At 35.2% G+C, this 12,243-nt stretch overlaps 1 long non-coding RNA gene across 2 annotated transcripts in view; it reads left to right on the forward strand.

The window, feature by feature from the left end:
- LOC127717999 (uncharacterized) overlaps positions 1–12,048 on the forward strand; it is a 99,422-nt gene extending 87,374 nt beyond the window's left edge. Inside the window, exons 3-4 of one of the 2 annotated variants that reach the window (XR_007989519.1) lie at positions 10,692–10,785; positions 12,003–12,048. This is a non-coding gene — a long non-coding RNA (uncharacterized LOC127717999). Of the gene's footprint in view, positions 1–4,180; positions 4,209–10,691; positions 10,786–12,002 lie in introns of those variants that run through there. The other variant, XR_007989520.1, reaches the window with a different exon arrangement.
- The last annotated feature ends 195 nt before the right edge of the window (positions 12,049–12,243 follow it).

The following is a 12,243-nucleotide window of genomic DNA, read 5'->3' on the forward strand; positions in this document are numbered from 1 at the left end:
TTTACTCGTGTTAGATTTGCTGTAAATGCTTTTGTTTCAAAGATATAAGCCAAAAACTGCATTTTACCCCTATGTTCTTTTTTTAGCCATGGTGGCCATCTTGGTAGGTGGATCGTTCATCGGATACATTTTTAAAACTAGATACCCTAAGGATAATTTCGGCCAAGTTTGGTTTAACTTGGCCCAGTAGTTTCAGAGGAGAAAAAAATTAACGAAAAATTGTGAAAAAATTTACTTTAAAGGGCAATAACTCCTTAAGGGGTCAATTGACAATTTTGGTCATATTGACTTAATATTTGTAGATCTTTCTTTACTGAACATTCTTGATGTTTACAGTTTATCTCTATCTATAATAATATTGAAGATAATAACCAAAAACTGCAAAATATTCTTAAAATTACCAATTCAGGGGCACACGAACCCCACAAAACACTAGGGGTGGTCTTTTGTGCTCCGGTAGGGTTAGGATAGTCCGTTCCAGATTCACACGTGACACCATATGATTCAATAATCATATAAAGTATAACATTCCTTTATGAACATCCATATACGTGCATAACAAAAAAATATAAAAAAAACAAATGTAACTGAAAGACATTAACGACAATTACTGAATTACGACTCTTAACTTAGGGATAGGCATATAGATGTTTGTGAGGACTCACTTACCATTGGATACTTGTTGCGTCAATCGTGATTTTCAAACAATTTTCAGCTGACACATTTTCACACGCCTCTTCGTTTCAATAAAAAATAATATTGAATTTGGAGTCTAGCTGCTTGTATTTTGTATCTACTGCAGATTGTAGTCTTTGTCTAGTCGTGTAATTGGAACTCTCTTATGGTTGTTGTCTGTTATCTATTTCTTGCATGAATAGATATTTGTCGTATCACACTGCACGGGGTACATCCATATATCTATGCCTAAAACGTTGTAAACTGTCTTGGTACCATTCTCATATATTTGGTCTCAATTGGGAACTTTCGGTTATTCTTGAGGAGTTAATAATTTGATGATCTGTGAACAAAAGGCCGCAATACTTTAAGAACCTTAACCCTTAAAGTACACAAGGGACTGTGACTTTGTGATTTTCATTAAAGATTTAAGGAGATTTAGAAAAGGTATTTGTGACAAAAATTCAGGGAAAACTGGCCCAACCTCTTAAGACTGCCATCATGTGCTTTCTATACAAATGTTCACCTATTTTGAAAGATTTCTTTTCAATCAGTAATATTTCAGATGATAAAAGAGATAAAAACATTATTTTTTAGATTTTCAGTTATAGTTCAACGAGCCAAAGTTGTTTGCAAAATTTTACCAAAATCTGTGACATAGCCCATTTACTGTTCCTTGACCTTTACACCTCTGAGGAGCCAACCATTTCTACAATTAAACTTTTTTCTTAACCTGATTTTTGGCTTTATATGACTGTAAGTTAGTAATTGATGATGAAATAATCATATGGTGGTGCACTTCTTTCTTTGCTACGGCCATTTGAAAGTTCCAAATTTTAATGATTTTCCAATTGTTCATCAATTTTCACTCATTTTTGGGCTATTATCATGAAAAATCAAAGAACTAAAGTACTGAACATCGGATGAACGCAAGTTCTTGTGGATGGTCAAAAGCACTTGTCACAGAAAAAAATCACATCTCTATACCTGAAACTGAGGTTAATGTACAGAGATATATTTTTTTCTGAGACAAGTTCGTGCGTGGATGATGAATAAATGACAGGAAATTCAACCTCACCGTAATAACTATTATATTGTAGTGATACAAATCAGTATACAGTGGTTTGTTGTTATATATTATATTAATATAACAGTTACATGTATATATGATTTTCATCCATTTGTATATCATTCTATTATTCTATTCTAATAATAGTTCAGTGCAAGTGCATGGTGGACACTCTTCTGTAAAAATTCGATTTTTCTAAAAGATTGGATATGAGTAGGCATTCATATTTTCCCGCAAAAACAATTACAGAGTTACCGGTCCTTGCCGGGATTCTTGAGATATTCTTCCGCATGCTTTAACACAATTTTTCGGTACGTGTGCATAGATATTATCAATGATTTTTTACTTATATATATATATATATATATCTAACGGTCATCGCGATGTAAATATCACAGTTTCACAATTAGACTTTTTTTCATACTTTCACTAAAGATGAAGTGGACCAATCTGAATAAATTTAACTTAAAAAAACTATAGGTTGGTGTTAATATTAAAAAGTTTTATAAAATTTTGTTACTTTTTCGTGTCAAATTGATCATGCTGTCAATTTTGTGAATTTGGGATTTTTTTTCTTTTTATAGAACAAAAAACATATTATTTCAACTTCTTTGTTATAAATGATTGAAAAAATAAATATCTAAGAATTTTGAAAAGAAAAATTGATATGGGATGTACATTTTTTTTTGGTGAAATCCTTTTATTGTACCCCTCACCTATTTTCTCAACATTTTGGCTGATGACACTGACCGGATTGGTTATAAAATTTGAAAATTTATTACTGAAAAACTACTTATTATAAGTACACAATTTTTCACAGAGTTGAGTTTGATTATGCTATTTTTGAAATTCATTATTATTTTCCACTTGTATCACATGTTTCGGAAATAATTCCCGAACGAGATTTCAACGAGACTGAAACGTCAAAAGAATACATCCTTAACGTGCTGATCTGTATTTATCCTTAACTTTCAATGGTATATACAAACACGTTGTAAATGTGCGTTAAATGTATTCGCATTGTAAGTTGATACTACGAAAACAAAATAGAACATCTGTTGTAACGTTGTCATCAAATGAAATTTGAGTTAGACTATAAGTTAATGTCACGATTCTTTATTTTGTATTCTTCATTCGTCATTCCTCTAAACATGCTGAATAGGTTGGCTCTTGCGATTTGTGTATTTGTCCTGTCTATTGACTTCATGATTGCGGGAACCCATGCTGGTATGTTTAATTTTTGTTCACGACATGTTCTGTACTACTTTTTATATGTTTGAGTTCGCCTTTTGAAATGGTTATAGTAAATAGTTGCATTCAAAATGTTAGTGATATTTTGTTTGTTCTACCCAAAGTGCGAACATTATGTTAATGGTAGTCATTCACAATGCCTATGAGAAAAAAAAAAGATTTAACCCCCATTGCTGTTGAAAAGATGTTACACTATTGTTTCAGAAAAAGGGTGAAGGTTTGGTACCATTAAAACGTTTAAACCCGCTGCATTTATTTGCACCCGTCCTAAGTCAGGAATCTGATGTTCAGTAGTTGTCGTTTGTTGATGTGGTTCATAATTGTTTCTCGTTTCTCGTTTTTTATATAGATTAGACCGTTGGTTTTCCCGTTTGAATGGTTTTACACTAGTAATTTTTGGGGTCCTTTATAGCTTACTGTTCAGTGTGAGCCAAGGCTCCGTGTTGAAGACCGTACTGTGACCTATAATGGTTTACTTTTATAAATTTTGACTTGGATGGAGAGTTGTCTCATTGGCACTCATACCACATCTTCTTATATCTATAGATTAAATATATTGCACTCTTTAAAGGAAAGGATACACTTCATTGTTGAAATGACTATATGTTAGGACTTCAACCATTCATCTTTAAATTTGTGTGTATGTGTAGTGTTGGTTGTGGATGGGGAGGGGCATTTTGTTGTTAAACTATATGAATCTGACTTTTGCGAATAAACATACTTTGTCAAATTCAGAAAGGAAGTAAAAAAAAATTTTGTGCAGAGAGCCCCCATCCCACATTCACACACCACGCACACACAAGATGGCGTTGCCAAGAAAAAGTCTTCTTTTGAATTAATACTTTCTAATTCGCGTGTCGCAATGTGATACTACGACGAGGAAAGGCAAAAGGCAAATTGATAGCAGATAAGCAAGAAGATGTAACATAAAGAAGTTTACAACGCTGAAAATACATATTAATACACAATAACACGTTAATATAAAAAATGTTGCTTAAAAAGCCTCGAAATTTCAGTTATCATGAACATTCATTTTGAACAAAAAGATATAGGAATTGTTATGCTGTTTAATGTTAATAAAATCATAATAATTCTAAGTTTGACTGTCTTCATTATCTTGTTTTGATCAGAAAAATGCAGGTACCCATTTCGGAAGATAGGGGATGGATGTTACTTCATAACCAGGCAGAAAACGACTGCAGATAGAGCATTTGTAAGTTGATAATGTCATGTCAAAAAGTTATAACCAGGGAGAAAACGACTGCAGATAGAGCATTTGTAAGTTGATATTGTCATGTCAAAAAGTTATAACCAGGGAGAAAACGACAGCAGATAGAGCATTTGTAAGTTGATAATGCCATGTCAAAAACAGGGAGAAAACGACGGCAGATAGAGCATTTGTAAGTTGATAATGTCATGTCAAAAACAGGGAGAAAACGACAGCAGATAGAGCATATGTAAGTTGATAATGTCATGTCAAAAAGTTATAACCAGGGAGAAAACGACAGCAGATAGAGTATTTGTAAGTTGATAATGTCATGTCAAAAACAGGGAGAAAACGACGGCAGGAAGAGCATTTGTAAGTTGATAATGTCATGTCAAAAAGTTATAACCAGGGAGAAAACGACTGCAGATAGAGCATTTGTAAGTTGATATTGTCATGTCAAAAAGTTATAACCAGGGAGAACACGACAGCAGATAGGGCATTTGTAAGTTTATAATGTCATGTCAAAAACAGGGAGAAAACGACGGCAGATGGAGCATTTGTAAGTCGATAATGTCATGTCAAAAAGTTATAACTAGGGAGAAAACGACGGCAGATAGAGCATTTGTAAGTTGATATTGTCATGTTAAAAAAGTTATTGTCAAAAAGGTTTCAATCATAAATCCAGTCAAATAGCTCCATGCATGTATGTTAATACGCCTCGAGATAGACCAAAACCACAATTTTGAAAGATTTGAATATTTTTAGTCTTAATCCTAAATGTAATGGCCTGACCATTAAGTATAACCACGATTGGGCTCAAGCAATAAGACTATCAGGTGCTGACAATTTATTCTCAAACCAATCTAAACTAATGGTAAAAAGCTGAAAATACAAATAAAATACAATTTTACAATGTGTTCAATTAATGTTATTATAACGAAATGTCAAAAGTAATTGATAGCACAGTCCGTTGAATGCGAGAAAATGTTGTACTTTCAAGAACGGTTAAATTTCAGGTATTTCACGGAGAAAAGGTTCAAATATGTAGAGAGCAATTTGAAGGGTTCAAATACAATGTTGTAGAATTAACTCACTCTGTGGTTAGCCACAAATTGTGTCCAAGATGACGTCTCTACGAAATATTCCTCGTGATCGTAATGACCTTGCAGTTTTCTGTAACGGATACGTGTGAGAAAGGGAAAGGTAGCGATGATACGATGTTTTAATGTTCTTATCAGGTTAAAGATGAATAATCCTCCTAGACTGGAAAACGTAAACAGATTTAGAATATAATCAAACGAGCTATATAAATTGAGGAAAGGCGTAACAGAATACTCCCCGTCTGATGTCTATCTGATATCACTATTCCATAAATTAATCGCATATGAACATATGATAAATAAATAAATCCTAACATAAATTGAATATGTACAGGTGAAATGCCCACTTTTGGTCGTGTGAGAAATATCAGGTCTCAACTTACGACTTTTCACTATAAAGTTTCCTGAATAAATTTATTTCCCGGGAAACTGGGTTGGCACAGTTTCTTGTCCTTTAGAAGAAGGTTGTCTCGGACGATATTGTTGTGTTCTGTAGAATGTTCTATTACTGCTGTATCGATAATAGGAACTGTTTTCTTCAACGTTGTAAGACGGCGATATCCTCCGGTAAGTATGACGGGAGTTAGTACTTGATCCTCGTCCGATTTGGCGAAATGTCACATCTTTGTGAGTCTCAGACGAAATTAAGCGTTTCGTCCTAACGTTCCATCCTGCGGATCTAGTCGCTCTATCTGTAAGGTGGCGTCCTCGATGTTTGATTTTGTCGTAGTAATGTCCCACAAAGGGTGTTGCTTTGTGATGGTGTCCAGATAATACCACTGGTTCCTTTTCACTAATATCCAAGTTAGACTTGGCGATATTGCTTCCTACTCGGAGTAGATGTTGATTGTTCACAGGCAGATTGAAATTGGCAATCGGTCCTTCTTTCGGAATAGATTTGTGAATGCGACTGATTGCCTCTCCATGAACTTCAGGTCTTGTTGATTTCGGAATGAAATTTTCTTTATCCATAGAATTTTCTATAGAAGTCACAGATTCTGCTTTTCGTGAAACGAGTGCTGTCCCTTTAGAGAAATTCTTGAGTATACCAGATTTGGCACTAGATCCAGTACACTCAAGGAATTGTATGGAGTGCATTTTTGCAACCTTCACATCTGAAATTAAGTTTTGGTAGTTTTCTTCACCAACGATTGGATTTTCGTCCTTGACGGATATTTCCGGTCTTGAGGCGTTGAGAAGTTGTGCTGGTTTCGTGATTGAAACGTTAGTTATCTTTGTGTTGACTTCAAGCGTAACAGTTTGCTTGTCAATGTATGTATTTCCAATTATGACCCAACCAAGTTTCAATTTTTGGGCAAATGGAGTTCTGGATGGTCCTAGGCGTTGTTCAAGGACGTGATGTGCCTCTATAAGGTCTCTTCCAATTAAGAGTAGAATTTGGCAACGTTCCTCTATCGGTAGAATGCTTCCTATGATTGCAACTTTAGGGGTAGGAATTTCGTCTCGATTATTGGGAATATTATTACATTCAATTAATGTAGGCAGATCAAATTGTAAGTCACCATGTACAGATTTTAAGACGAAATTTTTTCCTCTTTTCCCGGAAGTAGCTACTCTGCCGGAGCATGTTGTAAGGGAGTAATTTTTAGGTTTTTCGCGAACGTTGAACAGATTGAAGAATTCAGGCGAGGCAAGAGACCGGTTGCTTTGATCGTCAATGATGGCGTACATCCGGATAATTTTGTCTGTCCTGTCCTTGTGGTACACATCCACAGGTAATATCTTGGCACAAGATTTCTCACTCTTAGGATCTTTGTGGATCTCTGTGCAGGTTGAACTCACAGAGGTTAACTTGATTTCAGCCGATTCTGTTGGCTCCCCGCCGTAGGCTTGTCTGGGCGAGCTAGACTGAGAACTTGCAGGTTGCTGTGGTCTAGTGATGTGAAGTGCGGTGGTATGTCGTTGACTTCCACACTCATTACAACTTATACTTGCGTTGCAGTCCCGACTTCTGTGTGTGGTTGACTCACAACACTTGTAGCACACATTGTTCTGTCTTAACAGTTCTTTGCGTTCCTCGATTGATTTGGCTCGGAACGCTCGGCATTCATTCAAGGGATACTTTGTCTTGTGTAGGATACACAGATCTTGTTGTTGACTGCTGTCTCCAGTTTGCTGTTCAACATCCGTCTTATGGACGTTGACTTTAGAGTAGGTCAGAGGTGTGAACTTTGGCGCAGCACCTTTTGTATTTGGTGTGACTTTTGACCCAAAGATGAAACCAGGATCGTTCTTTATTTTGCTAATTTCCCTGATGAAGGCAGAGAATTCTGTGGAGGGTGGAAATGCAACTTCATATTAAGACTTGTATCTTGAAGCCCTTGTTATCCACTTTTCTTGGAGTGCGTATGGCAGTTTTTCCACAATAGGATTTATCCCCTTCGAAGAGTCGAAGTAAGCTAGCAAACATCCCAGCTTGGGATTTTCTTTGTGATACTCTATTTCTGAGATAATATCTGACAAATCGTACAGGTGTGAGTTGTCTTTATTTGTCAGTGTTGGAAAGTTGTCAAGTTTGTTGACGAGAGACGTCTGCAACATTATTGGAGCATCATATCGATCGTCCAGTCTTTCCCATAGTCTGTGTAGGCCTCTTGTTGGGTTGTTGGCATTTGATGCCCTTATACTGATGGCATGTTTACCAGACTCTGGTCCAAGCCATTTAATAAGTAGGTCTATCTGTTCCGAATCTGAAACTTGTAGTTCGTCTATGACGTTTTTAAAGCTGGCTTTCCATGTATGAAAGGATTCTGCCTGGTCGTTAAAGCTTGTTAGCCGGGAGAACAGCAGGTCCTTGCGTAGGAGAAATCTGGTTATCTCTAACGTAGGATTGATTTGTTGCAGGTGTGCAGAAGGGGTTTCTTCCATAACGCCTTGTTTTTGGTGTGAGACAGGGATCTCTTCTATAACGCCTTGTTTTTGTTGTGAGACAGGGATCTTTGCTGAAACGCCATGTTTTCCTATGCCAGTTACTGTTCCCAGATCTGGGAACACATTTACTTCTGCTGACTTAGCATGTGCAGGTAAGACAGCAGGTGTCTGTGACGGCAAGTTCAATGCCACGGATGGTACGAACTCAGGTGCTTCATGACTTAGCTTTATCTTAACAGGAATTTGTTTTATCTTTTGAGGTCCTGTTACTTCCTGTACAGCAGATGGTACAGGATGATTATTGACGAAATCTTGCACACGTTGGAGCAGGTCTTCTGTTTCGTCAGGGAGATCGCTAAACGCTTGGCTGCCATCGTATTCCAGGATACGAGCCTCGGCTTCTGCGGCTGCAGCTTCTCTCTGTGCTTCGAGAAGGTTCAAATTGGCCTTTAGTTCAGCCTTTTCCCGGCGTACACGTGCAGCCTCTTGTTCTAGTTGAGCTTTTTTGCGTAAGGCTTCTTGTTCTGCTTGAATGGCAAAAATGTATAAAAAGTCATTTTACTCCAAAGAAGAAATTCTGTTGGAATATTTTTTAGCTTTATATTTGTTTTCTTTCGGATACAAATAAATTCATTTCGGTTAGAGACTTTCTTCGAAGCAAAAGTTTACAAATCATGTTGAATATGCATTTTTGTAATATTAAGCTTTCAAACTACGACATGGAAATATGTAGAATTGTTGAAATTTTTAAGTTTAGGATTTTCATTCTAATTATTCTCATTCTTTGTCAGTTATTTTCAACTGTAGGATATTATGAATTGCTATAAAACCCAAATAGTTGACTAGGTGAAATAGAAATATGATAATCACTGGACTTCTACCATTTCGGCAGGTAAACTCTTGCTAAATTAGGGTGTCCGTTTTTTCCTGCTGGATATACAAATATGCAGTCACATCCGATCGGAAAGGGAACGTTATATACGAGTTAAAAAAAATCTTGACATAACTCTTCTTGAGGTCAGTAGGTGACTTGTTGCAAGGGAAAATGTCTGTCCTATCAAATATCCCCTCATTTCCAGTTGGAAAATTCCAAATATTCCACTCTTCAAACCGGTCAGCCTACCTTGCAGAACCTTCATATTGTACTAACAGTTAATTTGTTCTCGTCCTGAACAGACATGCAAGAGTTGTCAATGGACTAGAGCAAGCAAACATTTAATATATTTATAGTGGATTTCTCAAACGAAAAAAAAAAACCCGGAAAATTCCAATCAAATTTTAATCGTACTTTGATTTTTTTAATTTTAATCATTCAATTTAGATATGTGTTCACACTTTTTAAATCATTTTTTTTTTTCATACATTTATCCAAACCATTGCTGAACAAAATATGTAGCAAATGAATCATTACAAGGTAAACTTTAATTGTATATGAAGCATATATATATATTCATACAGACAGATAGATCAGAAATGCGTTTCTTCAGCCACTGTAAGTACAATGGAAGGGTTTAGCATTTCATTTAGACCTTTTTGTCTTTTTTATCCCAACCTTTATCTGATGTAACTAAGTTAAAATTTTGCAGTAAAAAATATTCCTATTTTTGTCATTCTTTATATGCAAACTCAATCCTTCCTTTTTGGAAAAATCAGAACGATTTTACTGTTGAAAGTTTTTTTCTACGTCTCGCCATGTTCCTGTGATTTCGGTTTTCCCCCTATACTCAGTTTTAAGCCGCACATTGGTGAGGGTATAGATGGGGTTCTAAAATAAATTAAAAAAAATAGTGAATAATAGTAAAAAGAAGATGAAGAATACAGAATGATATCTTGAAGTATCTAGAATTGTTACCCTTTCCTCATTTCGAATCTCACCACTCAAACAAATGCTAAATGTAATGGTTTGTTCCTTCGGCTGTGACGAATTAATAAATTGGCAGTTTTGCGGGGAAAGGGAAATTATAACCGATGCCAGATCTCTCTCTCTTTCTTTTCGTGCGTATGTATGTATGTGTGTGTGTGCAAGTTAGATTATTCTAGCAACAACACTTGGAAGTGTCAATAGGAGGCATGTAGCAATTAAGGCCAAATTTTTATCCCTATCCATCTATCTTCGTTTTTTCAATGCCAACCTGTGCAGTACGTATTGCTCAGTTTATCTCGTCATGAACACATATAAAATATTCGTACTTGGAGCCTTGGGCGTTGAGCAAACAACAACCATCTAATCAACCAAACTGCTAAATAGGATATATAGAGAGGTTTCAATGATGTTTTTTGCTATTTGATGTATTTGCATTTTGGAAGGAACATATCTGTATACAACAAAATACATCGCTTTGATATCGTACAATACATGCAGGAAACAAGCCCTGAATCTAAATAACACATTTTCAGATAATATATTAGAATCATAAATATGACTGTAACTTTCACTTCTTATTTAGAAATGTTGTTCACTTCTTACATTATAAAATTTAAACAATCTTTTTACAAGGCGTTGTGTTTACGGCGTGGTGCATACCTTGCCACTTTTGAGACTCTGGAAGAGGCCATGTTGATGAAATATGAACTTCAACAGATGCATACAGGTATATTATTCCTCATTTGAACTCTGGTTGTATAGTTATCCCATTGGCAATCATAGTTACCGGCATATATAATTCTTTTCATATTGGTATTTTCATCATTTCAGCTGCTTTGTTTTTGTTTCATTGTTGGTCTTCTATTGTATCAATCTTTGCATACACGTAAATGCAAATATGCCTTGGTCCCCGTAGAAATAACCAAGCACTTACAAGCATATAAAATACTGTAATTGAAAGTTCAATAGATCTATCTGGCTACAGATAATAAGGCCATGCGATTGTACTTTTCTTGCATGGACGAGTTTTAAATCTAGAAAGCACGATTTCAAGTTGAACATAATTATGTCAATCAATTAAATCTTCTAATCAAACCCAATTCTCGTCGTGGAGATCATTTCCTTCCCATGCCATAGTACATAACATTGAACTCAATATGAACTCTGCATTTTTTTGGCGAACATGTTTCTTCCAATCTCTATCTTAAAAATAAATATAATTCTAGGAATTATTTATCATCATCCTTTATTATTTTTTGTCATGTATTTCTATGAGCCTATTAACTTCCTTCTCATTTATTTTCCATTTTCCGCCCAAAGGGGTTAGGAAATCTTTTTTAAGCATGATATGTGAGTCTTCTCTTTTTGTTTCCAACATCCCACTATTGTGGATAAACTTATGATTAATAAAGTAAAAGCAGTTTATATTATTTATACAGTTTCAATTAATTTATATGTCGACTCTGAATATAAAATTGAAGAATCTGTTACAGAATTTTGGCATTTCCTAACACTATCAATAGTTAGAGAATTCAAATGTGCATCTAATAACAAAGTCTCTGCTAAAAACATCTTGTTTTCCATAAGGTTAAAGTTATTTTCAAATAGTAGTCATAAATTGAAAATTTCAGTTGTATTTTTTAACGCAATGTAATTATAAATTTAAGCATCCTAAATAGGATGACTTAACTAGAATTATTTTACAATGTATTTTATTGTACAATATGAAAGTTGTTTGCCATTCGTTTGATGTGTTTGAGCTTTTATTTTGCCATTTGATAAGGGACTTTCCGTTTTGAATTTTCCTTGGAGTTTGGTATTTTTGTTATTTTACTTTTTTGTTAAAGGAAGTCTATATGTTCATGTTTATGTTGATGTTATTTTACTACATAGCAATGTAAGAATTTTAAAGTTTTTAATGGAAATGTTGATTTTGCATTCAAGGGATAAGTTTCTATATCGGAGGACGGAATATTAATAGATACGTCCCTGGCGGAGACTGGAGATGGGTACAAAACGGTAAAATGATCAAGATGACGTACAAAGCTTTTGGTTCCGGTCAACCCGACGGAAGTAATTCTAGCCCACAAGACTGCATGATGTTTTATAAAGGAGAAAGACATAGCTTTCACGACGGATTCTGTGGACGTGTTGCCTATAGCAATGGCTACATATGTGAGAAATG

The sequence above is a fragment of the Mytilus californianus genome, unplaced genomic scaffold (assembly GCF_021869535.1).
Source record: "Mytilus californianus isolate M0D057914Y unplaced genomic scaffold, xbMytCali1.0.p SCAF_10, whole genome shotgun sequence".
Lineage (NCBI taxonomy): Eukaryota > Metazoa > Mollusca > Bivalvia > Mytilida > Mytilidae > Mytilus > Mytilus californianus.